This window comes from Amphibalanus amphitrite, unplaced genomic scaffold, assembly GCF_019059575.1.
Source record: "Amphibalanus amphitrite isolate SeventyFive unplaced genomic scaffold, NRLGWU_Aamphi_draft 000796F_arrow, whole genome shotgun sequence".
NCBI lineage: Eukaryota > Metazoa > Arthropoda > Thecostraca > Balanomorpha > Balanidae > Amphibalanus > Amphibalanus amphitrite.
In genome coordinates, this window is record NW_024882290.1 from 16,111 (window position 1) to 27,700 (window position 11,590).

Consider the following 11,590-nt stretch of genomic DNA (forward strand, 5'->3'; position numbering starts at 1 on the left):
GCCGCCAAGGTAAATACATACGTTTAAATATCATCCTGCAGACGACTTACGGTAATAATGTCCCGGATACCCGCCTTTGTCGACCTAAGGCCGCATTGGGCGATGTCCCAATTGCTGCCAAGTCGTCATTGAACACTGAATAGGCAGCTGGGATTGTTCCACGAAAGGCAAATAGCGCGAGATGTGCAAGGAAGGTGCATTGCATGCTCCATTCCGGTTTTCAAAGATATGTTTACCTATTTTTAGATAGCTGGAATGTCTTGATATCATTTAGCCGGAATAATGTGGAGTATTGCGTCACATTTTACGTTCTTTTGAACCGGTGAGCCGAACCTCAATGACATCCTTATGAACCTTTTGAGGTCGGTCAACGCGTTCCTTCGTTTAATCTTTCTTGCATGAAAAAGTGCTGAAAGAATAAAGAAATATAACACTGACACATTTCAAGAAAACCGTTGAACCAATCCTTTCCTCTATGTGTTCCGGAATTTGTCATTTGCTGCTGATGAGTTGGGCAGATGACTTCATTGATAACCGTTCGGCGTTCAGGTATTTTAGTAGGCCCCATCTTGCCCTTGCAGTTCATTGGATGCCATTGGCGATGGCGAGGGATTTCTCGAAACTTGGCTGTAATTGGCGTTTCGAGCGTCGCACCGACTAATACGTGTCATGCCGATGGATCTCGGGACGCTTGAATGAACAAGCACGATTCAGTCTGGTGTTGGCACGAAGATTGATGTTACTTCACAAATCTCCCCGGTATGAGCGGTGTGTGCTTTGTCGATGGCGACCCACTGAAACATAGTGGTAAACATATTGGAAGCTTGGTTTAGCAGATTTAGGAAGTCTGGTATGTATCCTGTGGGATTGGCCGTATTGAGTCCGATCTATAGTTTGATTTGGTGTGGTAACCACTTGTTCAGCTCATTTGCTGGCTGTATTATGGGACTTTTGGACGCGATTAGAACCTGGTAGTGTTAGATGGTGCTCTTTCGGTATCGGGATAGTTTGCTTCGAGTGTAGTATCCAGAAAACTGGAGCGGTTTTTGCTGCGGCCCCGTCCTGTGCCTGTGTCCATTAACCGCGCCGACCCTGGTCCTTTTTCGCCGGTGTCATGGCGGCGTGTGGGCCATTTCCATCAGCCTTTATGGCTAGGTGACGTCAGCCTCAGAGGGTCGCGGTGGCGGGACCATGTAGGAGTCGCGGCTCGGGGCTTGCTCTGTCGGGCTGCCCGGCCGTGCCAAATAACACGTCGCTGATCTGCAGACTACGGTCGGCGTCATCCGGGTATTGAGGGTTATTTTTCTTCAGCCGAGTGTTATGTATTAATGTGGCGGTGATGATCCACGCTGTCGACGGTTATTTGGCGGAATGGAAGTTAAAGGCCGTGGTTAAGCCTGGCTCATCTTCTTGCTATGCATCTAAGGCTGTGCCATTAATCACGACACTTGTTGATAAACGGAACGTCTCGACTTCCGAAGTCTTCCGAAAGTTCATTTCTCTTCCGCGCTTCTTCATTGAATTTCCTTAATTGCCAATCAATGTCACCATCGACGGACTTTTTTCCGCCGAACTTACTACGCCGGATCGCTGCCGGAGCCAGCTATTTATATCGGCAGGATGGACAGGTCGTTAGCTGGGGCAGCCGGCACTGCCGCTGCAATGGAGGACTGGCCAACGCGGCGCCGAACCGGCACAACCTAATCCCGGCCGTCTGATGACAAATTACCGCGGCACGATGATTGTACACGCGGCGCCGGCGGTGTTATTATCTCGACACACGGAATGGCGGATAGATGTGCCGGCCAGATGCGCGCACACAGGATGTGCCGCGCGGGGCAGATGCGGCGCGATACGCCGATGGTCTGTCCGGTGCCCGACAGTGGGCTTAGGTCCGGGATGCAAGTAATTAAAGATATGCATTGTCTAAGACGCCAGCAATTTCCATAATGCCTTCCGTCTCGCAGATTACTCATTAAACCAACCATACTGAAAATAGATATGTAATTGTAGGATTGAGATTTCTCCTTGAGAGTGATTTCAATCTTGTTTGCTTTGCAGCTTTAGTGAACATAAATATTCATGATTCATGATCATGCAAACAATTTTTGTCACGCCTAACGCGTTATTTATGTTTGCTGGTTAACGACGCATCTGAACCCCATCCGACGCTGCGTCAGAGTAAATGGCATGTAAGAGCTGCAACTGCCAACATGGTTATCAGAAAATAAGGTCAAGTCATGCACTTTGCGCACATTCTCCATGTTAGTACCTACTCACTGCGCAATGGGGCTCGGCGAATCTGGCCGATGTATTCTAATGACGGTTAAAACGGCGCCCGCCACCGCGCCGAGTACTGATGGACGACCGCTTAATGGAAACATCTACCATGTGTAGATAAGGCCAGCTCTCACAATATGCCGTAACTCAGCGAGTGCATCACCCAAAGCCGCGGCGAGATGAGGCTGCCACTCTAGTGGCCGCGTTATAGGGACGGTATACGAGCAGACGAGGCAGGCAGTGCTCAACGTTGAGAGTTCGGTGGCGGCGCAACCCGCGGTGTTGTGGTTGTAAGGTGAATGGTTTGGTGTAGAGATAGGCGGCGCCGCCGATCAGTTACAGTTAGTGCCCGGAGAATGTTTGGTGACAACCTAGAGACTATTTGAGAAAGAATGAAAAGCAGTGCGTTTATTGGTTAATTCTGTCACGCACGTTTGTAAACGAGAGTGGATTGTGTCATTTACCAGAACTGACATTTTATTGCGACACCAGCTACCAAAGGCTGCTTGCAATTCAGAAGGTCCGTCGCTGTAGCATTGCGTTTTCTATGAAATTGTCATTTAGCCTTGAGTAAAGAATGTGCTCCACTGTGACTAATACGATCATGGGAACGCTTTCTGCGCTACCGGCGACGCAAGACGCGTATAAATGAATTCGCCGTCATGCTGGTATTTTACATTGCATTAGCAGCATTTGTTATACCTACCTAGCTCAGTCTAAGCTCACGCTGCCATTCTCGGTATATGCGCCGTTGCGGCCGACCAGAGTACATGACTACATTCTTTTTGGACCCACAGCTTAGCGACATTCTTACGTTGAATATCCCATTGATATTGAAAATGTGTCATTTATCGACTTTTATTATTTGCAGCATAATTTAATTTATCTTGCGATGAGTTTAATTAAAATGATGCTGAAAGATGAGTTTCCAGATTCGGGTTTCAAAAAACGCACCGAACCTCCGACTGTTATGGCTATGGAAATATGCTTACTTTGAAGGCTTTTCGCGTCTCAAAAACATGTGCCAAGTATGTAGCATCATCGAACATCGAGGATTCACGAGTTTAGCTTCAGCCTAGGCCAGAGTCGGTACCGTGCGTATAAGGCTTTTCCCTGGGCAGTAAAAAAGACGAGTCTATCGCTAGGATTAATTTCAAGACATGCCTGTGCTCTTGATAGCGTTATTAGCGTTTTGTGCTTCACTTGTAATCACCCTGATGGGCTGTGGTATTTAGAAAAGGAAACGCTCCTTGAATATAACGAACACATTTCATAGCATGCTAAAACATTTTTGACGGCGGGATCTGTGCCGCCATCTTCATAGTCGTGTTGTCTGACATATCGGCACATTCAATTTCGATATCGTTGTCCGTGCCTAACGCATCTGGGGCATTCCACGTCAAATCGAACAAAAATCGGCTGTTTTGCACCTTACCATCAGCGATTTAATCATAAATTTGTGAGCGAGTTCCTGTGTCGCCCCAGGCATTACATTGATGTTTTTTGCACATTCTGACCACAGGTCTTCTAAATATAGGGCATCGAATTTTTACAAAATGTTGCATCTTTATATTTTTGAACGACCATAACTTTGGTTGCACTTGTTTGATTTGAATGAAATAAACCTTACTGTTTAGGTAATTTCTTAAGCATTTGTTTAGAATTGTACCTACTTAAATAAATGACCTTGAAATTTGCTTAACTCTGTTCTTAAGCACAAAAATTGAAATAGCAAAAAACACGTCACCTTCGATTTGGCTAATTCTCATATATTTTATTGCCTACCATATTCTTAACAACCTGTGAAAAAATTAGAGTGGGCCATTCATAAGTTTTGAAGAAAATGACACATATGCAAACGTATGTTAGCACGCGCAGTGGAGGGGGAAGAGTGAATTTCGCCCCACCCCTCCTGTTTTTCGCCAATATCTCATAGTATTAATGCGAAATTAATTATAGCTACCTGTCTAAAATTGAATTGCACATCTCATCGTGCAAGCAAGAAGAAAATCGGTTCACAACTGGTCTAGTAATAGCGGTGTAAAGTGAACATCCTGTCGCCGCGGCGACTCGGCAGCCGGCGCCGACCGCTAGCCGCCGCCTGAATTGTAGACTGTGCCGGGACGGAACGGAACGGTTCCGTCTTTACAGCGCGCTCCTTACCGCTGATTACGTTCGATTCGCGTCAAATTTTGTGAGAAGACTAAGAAATGTACAGGAAATCTTATGGTGTAAGAATTTTGAAAATCGGTTGGTAAACAATTGAAATATGAACGTGTAAACACAAAATTGTGATTGCTGCGTTTCCCGCGTCGGCCGATCCCGCCTCAGCCGGCGACATGTTACTCTTAGTAGGTCTCTAACTGCCATATTTATTATTGGATTAACTAGAAATTCCCCATACATACTCAAAAATGTTTATTCTTTCGTATAGTGAAGATAAAAAGACGTGAAGATATTGTTGCGTGATAATGTTTTCGTTGAATTTTTGGCTTCATGATGCATTTCCACACGGCTCAAAATTCACCGCAAAATACCGTTTGCCTGAGACACTTTTACTATGGAACTTGAATGCTTGACTACGATGACTATGTATTTCCATTCTCGCAGAGTTTGGGATATCACTAATCAGCAATCATTCATTTCAGAAAGTGTACACAAGCAAGCATGTCTTGACTCTGTCTTTCAAGGTCACGCGCGGTTGCGTGATGTTGATGCATGCAAACGGCGTTTGCGGCGAGAGTTATGAATGGCCCACTCCAATTTTTTCACAGATGGTTAGAAACATTGTGACGGACATAATATGTAAAAATCACCCGAATCGAAGGTGACGTGTTTTTTGCTATTTAAATTTTTCTGTTTTAATTCAAGGTCAAATGCATTTCAAGGTCACTTCAATTTAATTTTATAATTAAAAATCAAAGCCTTATCAATTGCCTACAAGACCCTGTTAACATCATTTTGATACCAGAAAAGGAACCAGAGTTATAGACATTTAAAAAATTGATGTGTGGCATTTTTTGCTATATTCGATGACCTATATCTCAGCGATACTTTATCAAATTTCGAAAATATTATACGTAACTCAGTTTTGAACCATGCCCAGTCTGCCTACAAATTTTCAGAAAAATCGAAGGGGATGACGGATTTCGGTGTTTGATTTGACGTGGAATGCCCCATCTATTGACATGCATCGTCAGTATGAAGTTCAATATGCGTTCTCTTATTTATTCTATGTTTAATCATATTGCTCAGATGCATTGAATCATATTGTCCAACAATCAGATTGATAAAAAACTCCGCAAGAAATAACCTAATTGACAATAGATCCGAGATCCTACAAAAAGTAGCGCCTGGCGATTAGTACCGCATCGCCGACATGATGTCATTTGTTAGGCAAACGTTGTCCTCCAGCACTGTAACAGCGTCCGCCACACGCCTCCTGGCGCAGACCGACCTTGACACTCCTCGCTTCTATCATGGACCGACCAGTCAGCTTCATAAGGCCCTAAACTATCTTGTATTCGACCAATTCGTCCACAGCCAGTCCTCCACAAGACACAAGACACCGACCAGTCAGCCTCAGACAGCCCCCCCCCCGGACCTCCATCCTGATGTGGGCTAATGTCTGCCACTTCATGTCGTCGCGCTCTACAGACTCCGGGCCACTAATGAATAGGGCCATTTCCCAGCCGATTCCCACGGTTGCCTGACTCCCGATGGCCTGATCTGTATTAATTAGGGCTCCCCATGCGCTCGGACGCTCAGAATCCGTTTGGTGCTTCTCGAGTGATGGTCGACCGGGGAATGGGTAATTTCGGTGCGTTATGCTAGATGACAGATAACACCTGACATTTGATATTGCATACCTGACACTTGGCACGAACATCTCATAATCGACGTTTCATACGCAGTATCATACTGATATTTGACCCCCGGTATTTGAATATGACATTTAGCACCTCACTTTAACACCTGACATGAAATGCCTGACATTTGACGCCTCACATTGGTTACGTGACTTCTGTCGGCTAACATTTCATGTCTATCATTTAACATTCGACATTTTACTCTTCACACTTTTCATCTGAAGGCCACCTTGGCAAGTCTCACCGCTGTGGCCTGCGAGCTACTGGGTATTCTGGACAGTACCCTTGCTGAGTGTTCTGGACGAGCGGACGCAGTGTCCATCCGGTGAGCCTCACACGCCCATCTAATCCATCGGCGCCGCGCTGGCCGCAGATATCAGCAAAGTTGGCGGCCGGCGGCGGCCGAGCTGCGTGCGAGTTGTGGCGGACTGCCGCCTGAGCGGCCCGTCAGACGGCTGAGTCCTAGCAGGGTATGGCGGGGACTCTGTCGGCTCCGACACTGTTGGCTGCTCGAAATCGTTAGGCGTCTTTTTCGATCTGATTTGCCATAGATTCCATGTCGACTTCGATTTTTAAAATGTTTTTAATGTTCCAAGATATTATTTTAAGATTAGTACCTATGACGGGTGCGTCCCTGGTGTCATTGCTAACCCAACTTATCTCGAGCAGGTGTCGTCTCGATTATTGTAATATGTCCACAAAAGTTAGGAGCAGTTGTCCATACTTTTTAGTTCACGTATGGATTGGGTGCTCCTCAACATCCTGAAACTGCCGGAGACTGAACTGCTACAATGTAGCGTAAACGGCGGAACCAAAGCCAACCCGGTGTCATTGCCGGGTCTACTGTTACCCCGTCAGGTCGGTGTCCCAGGACTGGCGTGGCGAGTGTGCTTCAAACTGACCTGTGTCGGTGCCAGGCGCCAGCAGTTGTCCACTCACCCCGTTAGCCGTCGTTCTAAGAGCTGACCGGGACCCTCGCGAGCCGTTACCCTGGTCGGTGGTCCACCAGCCGTTCCCCAGGGCTGACCTGAACTCGGGCCGATCGTTACCCCGGTGACGGCCCCTCTGGCGCCCCTGCGGTCACTCCGGACCGTCCTCTGGCCCGGCTAACGGCGACGGCCACTCCAACTTGGGCCTGCGGGACGCGCCGGCCGGCGCCCAGGGGGACCTCGGCCGCCGGCGAACGGGAAAAGTGGCCCACGTGACAGCTATTCTCGGCTGACCGCGAGTTTCTCACGCCCCGGAGGTTCGTGCCGGAGCTGACCTCTGAATGAATGAGTGGCAGGCGGGATTTGGCACTGACGGCAGGCTGAGCCCCGGGACCGGCCACGTCTCCAGACTGAAATTATTTCCTTATTTGTGCCAGCTTAGGCTGATGTAATACGCGGATGTGTAGCACTGCTATAATTTACAGTGAAGCTCCAGTACTATTATGCAAACTTCTTGGGACAATCTTGGTGTGGTGTAATTTTCATGGACACTGGTATTATTATTTTGCTGTAAATTGTGTTGTTCGTGAATCATGATTCAGTTTCCACTGGGCAGCCTGCTTCATGAGGAAAACTTATGGATGATGAAGTTCTATTGCGCACTTGTTTGCAGATACAAACACCCATTTGCGTGGGTGCACTGCTTGATACACAAATACAGCAGCTACGTTATCTCAGTTTCATATCCATCCTCTTATCAGCCCAGTCATTTCCAATCCTTATTTTTGCAATCTGAATCCGCGATGCTCCACGGCTCCCCGAGCCTTCAGACATCCAAAGGCACCACTTACGCGTATACACTCCCAGCTGTCTGCGCTGGCGTGAGCTGTCATTTGGAGCTGATTGGCCGGCCGGCCGTCCCGCGACTGCTGTATGCCGGCCGTCACGGCACTGACCGATGGAGCCGAGTGCACAATGTGTGCGGGCGTGGGCGGGAGACTGAGGGCGGAACCACGCCATGGAGGGACGGACTCTGGACGCTATGCGCGGTAAAGGACCTGAGAGGGTGTGATAATGCTTGGATGGAGTGCCGTCCCGGGATGTGGTGGTCACACGGCGTAATCGTAGCTGTAGAGCAGTGCTAGCGTTACCCCCTATCTATCAGCGTAACCCCTATCAGTTTCTTCACTTGCCGCATCGCATTCAGTAATCAAACTACAGTAAGTCACCAGTCACCAATATGTTGTTCGCTGCAATTTAATGACTTATTGAATTCCTTACGAAGCGCATCAGGGAACTCAGGACATCGTTTCGGGAAACACGCATGTGTGGATGTTTTTACCACAGGTCTCGTGTGTGTGTGTTTGGTTATGCTCGGCTCGTCTGTATCGGCCTCCCGCCCGACTCGGTATGTAATACGCGTTCGGCCTCCGCTGGTGGGGGCGGCTGTTCACACTGACTGCACTCGGTAATGCTATGTTGGTCAGCCCGACGGGCCGATAACGCAGGCCGACGTCGGCCAGCGGTCAGTCAGTCGGCGGCCGGACGGGTCCGGCGCCGCCGCTGGCCCCCATTGTAACCCGGCCGCCGATCGTATTGGCTGTTTGTCGCCGAGTTTCTCATCCTGAGCCGGGTCGGCCGGTACGAGTGGAACTTGATTAAATTGAGAGCGCTCGCCACTAGCAGTTGGCCACAGCTGGGTGGACGGCGGTTGACGGCGGTGCGACGACGGCGTGATACCCGCCCTGTGTCGGCCGTCCGCCAGCGCGGTCGGAACCTGAGGTGGTAGACTGTCCCGCACTGCACCTGCGTAGTGCGGCGCAGCCTGCCGAAACTGAACGGCCGTCTATTCAGCCTACGATCTACATTTAGCGCAGAGACGTTACCGAGTCGCGCGGCGCACGTTTCTCGTCTCCACTGGGGGTCTGCTAATGGGCGCACTGCTGAACGCGCCGGATTTGTGCGGATCTGCGGGCTTGGCGTAACGACTTAAATGATTTTGCAGGGAAATCTCCGGCTAGCAACAGAACCGGCCTACCTCTATGATGAGATCAGTGACCGACCGCTGGCTAGCTGTTTGGGCTGTTGCCCTCTTGCTGCACTAAGACACGGGTGCTGCTATTTTCCGCTGTCCGTTCTCGGCAAGGTCGCCCGGATGGCGTCCTTAATCAACTGCCTGACGCAGTCGGAGCGTCCAAAACACACTCCGTTATCGCAGAGCCACCGCGAGACCTCGCTAGGGCTTCTAATTTTACCATCGTGGGATTTTAATTCGCCATTTTTTATGTGGGAGCAGCTAAAATAGTTGACTTTCTGGCATAGGAGCTCTCGCTTTTACCTCAAAACTTTCGAACTCATGCCCGGAAACGATTTCTGTCTGATCCCTACATGCCTCTTTTCAACTGTCGGTCTTTGCCTAAAACTACTAACTGCGTCTCGTCCAGTGCTGGAAATGAGGCCGCTTTCTGGTCCCGGCGTTTTATTCTCCTCGCGGGTTAATCCCGTCCAGCGTTTAGCCTTTCGGGACCCACTCAGGGTCGCGGTTGTTTTCGCCGCTCGCCCTAGTCGAGATGCAAAGTTAATAGTCACACGAAGCTTATTTAGGGCCAGCCAAACCAGTCTTGTCTGGAGTTACTGTTAAATGTATGCATATAGATGAAAGTAAAAGGTTTTGTAGAATCGATTAATTTTGAAGTCGTATATTCAGAGGCCCCAAATAAACTTCGTGCGACTATCAACTTTGCATCTCAAATGGGCCGAGCGGCGAAAACAACCGCGGCTCTGAGAGGGTCCCGAAAGGCTAAGCGCTAGACGGGGCTAACTCACCCGGAGAATAAAATGCCGGGACCAGAAAGCGGCCTCATTTCCAGCACTGGTCTCGTCCTCCATGGGTCCATACTTGTAAATAAGTAACGAGCATCGAGCTATAGGGATTGTGAGGATGTACTTATGGACGGAAAGAGACTTTCGGCGCGGACAATAGTGCTGCTGTCGTACAGCGAACTCGATGCATAATTACAGGGTGGACCAAAAAGGATGGAAACATTTTAAACTCGTATAAAACATGCAATATTGCATGCAGGTGACTGAAAATGATACCAAACGAGAGTACATTTTGTGGAAATTCATTATGACATCATGCTCAGCTGCTTTCTCTCGTTTTCAGTCTCTCACAGCAAATGTTCAAGGAGACCACCTTTGCGAGACAGGCACAGGTCGGCCCGCCTGGCGGCTGACGCGATAGCCCGACGACACATGTCCTCTGGTATGACTCGCACAGCCTTGGTGATCTCTCTCTCTCTCTTCAGGTCACTAAAGCTTACAGAACCTTCTTTATAGACCTGACCGGTGACCCTTGAGATGACCCTACAGGAAAAAATCCGTAGGGTCAGCCTCAGGTCGGTTGAGCAGACAGGCCAGTTCCACTTCGGTTCGAGGGTGGGAGCGACGTGGCTGACCTACCAAGCGACGCTAAAGAAGTTCTTGAAGTGAGATCAAGCGACGCAGGGCATTATCTTGGACCTCATGTGGTTCCAGCAAGGCGGTGTGTCTCCTCACATAGCAAAACAATGCTCAAGTGGATCGAGAACCACTCTGGTGACCGGCTGATATCCCGCGGTGCCAGTCGGAACTGGCCCGTCTGCTCACTTGACTTGACCCCTATATATTTTTCCTGTAGCGTCATCTCAAGGGCCAGGTCTACAAAGAAGGTCCAGCAAGCTTCTGTGGCCTGAAGAGAGCGATCATCAAGGCTGTGCGAGTCATACCAGAGGACATGTGTCGTCGGGCTATCGGGTTAGTCGTCAGGCGGGCCGCTCTGTGCCTGTCTCGCGAAGGCGGTCTCCTCGAACATCTACTGCGACAGACTGAAAACGAGAGAAAGCAGCTGAGCATGATGTCATTATGAATTTCCACAAAATATACTCTCGTTTGGTATCATTTTCAGTCACCTGCATGCAATATTGCATGTTTTATGCGAGTTTAAAATGTTTCCATCCTTTTTGGCCCACCCTGTATTACGTAAAATCAACAAAACACGCAATTGCTCAATTAGTGTCGATCAATGAAAGGTAATTTAGCTATGCATTGTATTATGATGGGTTGCAGTGAGACGAAAATGTCTCTCTTCAAATCAAGTTCTGAACTAACTGATGCACTCTTCACACTTGATAGCGTAACTGGATGCTGTCCCGAAATTCGCTAAACTCATTGAGGCGCTGCACCGAGCCGCTCAGCTTACCGCTATAGTGCTTACCGCTTAGCACGTGCTGATCCGGCCTGGTCTAGGTGGTCTCGAACTTAGACACGATTTAGCCGGACGGGGCCTGAATATCATTATGAGCCCGGACGTTGTATTTGTCTTGTGCAGCGAGACAGTACCCGATGGCGGTGGCAGACGTGAGACACGTTTTACCAGCAAGATAAAAATACGAAGCAATTTAGGATTTGAATTTCAGACTTTCATGCACTGAGGCCAGTTTTACCAACAGAAAAATAGCCGCCCGCCGGATT

The 11,590-nt window shown here is 48.7% G+C and overlaps 1 protein-coding gene across 1 annotated transcript in view; it reads left to right on the forward strand.

Annotated features, from left to right (window-relative positions):
- LOC122366322 (serine/arginine repetitive matrix protein 2-like) overlaps positions 1-11,590 on the forward strand; it is a gene marked incomplete at its 5' end in the record, with an annotated part of 76,769 nt that overhangs the window by 15,636 nt on the left and 49,543 nt on the right. The gene's annotated exons all lie outside the window — the stretch shown is intronic.